The following is a 2383-nucleotide window of genomic DNA, read 5'->3' on the forward strand; positions in this document are numbered from 1 at the left end:
GCTTTTACCTTACTGAGTTTAACTAGTAAGGTTTCGTATAATTACATAGAATGTATAATATAAACCAATATTCAGGTACTGTGCAAATGTATAACATAAATATAAGAATGGCTCAGTAATCATTTAGGACTAACACCCTTTTATGTGGATTTGGAGTCTTAAATGATGAATGAGGAGGCTATTCTTAGAGGGGTAAACAATAGTATCTATACAGTAAAAGATCAGGGATATTGTAAAAGTGGACAGATAATTCCTTGGGTTGCCCCTTTGGAGGAGCATTTTACTGACCTTGAATTATGAAACTAATTATCCACACAGCATAATGCTGATAATTTGTTTCACTGAGAGCAGAATGCACTCTCAAATTCTGGTGATTCAACAACCTCCCGATTTTTTCTTCTGATCTTCAGACCTTAGAAGATTTCTCTCAAGCTTCCAACACTTTCATTTCTAAGGTTAGCATCAATGTGTTCTCAGTCATTCAGACAACAGAAACTATCTCCTTACCAGGTTAGAATTCTGTCCTTCTCCAACCTGTCCTTGACCCCAGAGGAGGTACAGCTGAGCACCTAACTGATTAGACTTATTCTAACACTGAAAGGCAAGGTCTGAGCCAGCATTGTCCTTGTGCTGTGCTTTTATATGAGCTCATAGCTCATGTGTTACAGCAGGCAGCCTGGTGCTGACGCACAACAAATCCTGATTGTCATCAATCTACCCTCAGAGCCTCTACCCAACCATCACAAGAACCATCACTTTGGGGCTGACGTACGTTGAGACCAAGTCCCAGCCAGGAGATACGTGTCACCCAGGAACGACAGTCTGATCAAAATGCATGATGGATTGGGCCTAACCATCATCCCATCACTCATGAGCAAGGAGGCAAAAATTGTCAAGGTAGCAGTGTCAGGTATGGGGAAGGTAATTTCTGACAGGTGATTAATGCCAAGAAGCCAGCAATCATCCAGGCAATGCCAAAAGAAATGGGTAGTAATATATATTTTTTCTGTGACACTGCCTCCCTTCCCCCACTCTTGACCTCTGGCTTCACAACACATCACAGAAAGTGCTCTTGGATGAATTTTTCTCTCTCAAATTCTTAGCAATTACTCCCCTCAAAATCTAGAGACTATATTCCTTTTCTCTCTCTCTCCTTACCCCCCCCATTTATCTCTCATACACACTCATACACTCAAAATGTAATTTTAGTAAGATCCCAGAGCCCCATTATGTTTTGAAAAACAATGAAACATTCCCCTATTAACAATACTCCAAGTGTCCTTAAGAAAGCAATGTTTCAAGATTACTGTATTATCAAATGATCGTATTGCTCTGTATCTGTTTCCTCATCTACAAAATGAGATTGTTTTCAGGATTTTAGGATAATCCCACTTCTGTATTTGATGCTAAATGTGTCATACATAGTAGGACACGCTATTGTACTTCTGGTATACCTATTAAGTAGGAAAGAAAATTTTCAAAAGGTACAAACTTTTTTTGTGTGTGTGGAACACAAGGCACCTGGAGGAAACAGGTATAAAGGGTGAGATAAGGGAGTTCTTTGGACACTTGAATTGTAGCAAAATGAGCTTGGAACCTTTGGTGGAGCCAAACAGAAGAAATTATTCAGAAAAAAAAATGGGCTCCCCACCTGCTGAAAAGTGGCCCTCTCTCTTTAGGCCCAACTGGACATCAATGACTTAGCAGAGGCAAGACAGAAATGTGAGGAATAGGAAAGGGTCTTGGGTATAGTGGTTAACATGTTGCATGGGATTCCACAATCCAACACCAGAATGCTCAGTTCAGGTTCTACTTTTTATTTTAGCTTTCTGCATATGCACCCTTTGGGAGGCAGTGGGTGACGGTTCAAGTAACTGGGTTCCAGCTCCCCATGTGAGAGACCTGGACTGAGGTTTCTGCTCCTGATTTTGATCTGGCTTAAGCCTGGTTGTTGTGGGCATTTGGAGAAGTTGATCAGCAGATGAGATATTCTCTCTCTCTCTCTCTCTCTCTCTCTGTCTTTTATTTATTTTTAAATATATTTTTATTTTCATTGGAAAGGCAGATTTACAAAAAGTAGGAAAGACAGAGAGAAAAATGTCTGTCTGTTGGTGCACTCCCCAAATGGCTAAATGGCCATGGCTGAGCTGATCTGAAACCAGGAACCGGGAGCTTCTTCCAGGTCTACCACATGGGTTCAAGGTCCCAAGGCTTTGGGCCATTCTCGACTGCTTTCCTCGGCCATAAGCAAGGAGCCGGATGGGGAGTGAAGTAGCTGGGACATGAGCCATATAGGATTCGGGCACTTGCAATGTGAGGTTTTAGCCACTGGGCCATCACACCTGATGGAATCTATATCCAGCTGAGCAACAATGCAGTATCT

The sequence above is a fragment of the Ochotona curzoniae genome, unplaced genomic scaffold (assembly GCF_017591425.1).
Source record: "Ochotona curzoniae isolate NIBS_2020 unplaced genomic scaffold, NIBS_Ocur_1.0 scaffold_4701, whole genome shotgun sequence".
NCBI lineage: Eukaryota > Metazoa > Chordata > Mammalia > Lagomorpha > Ochotonidae > Ochotona > Ochotona curzoniae.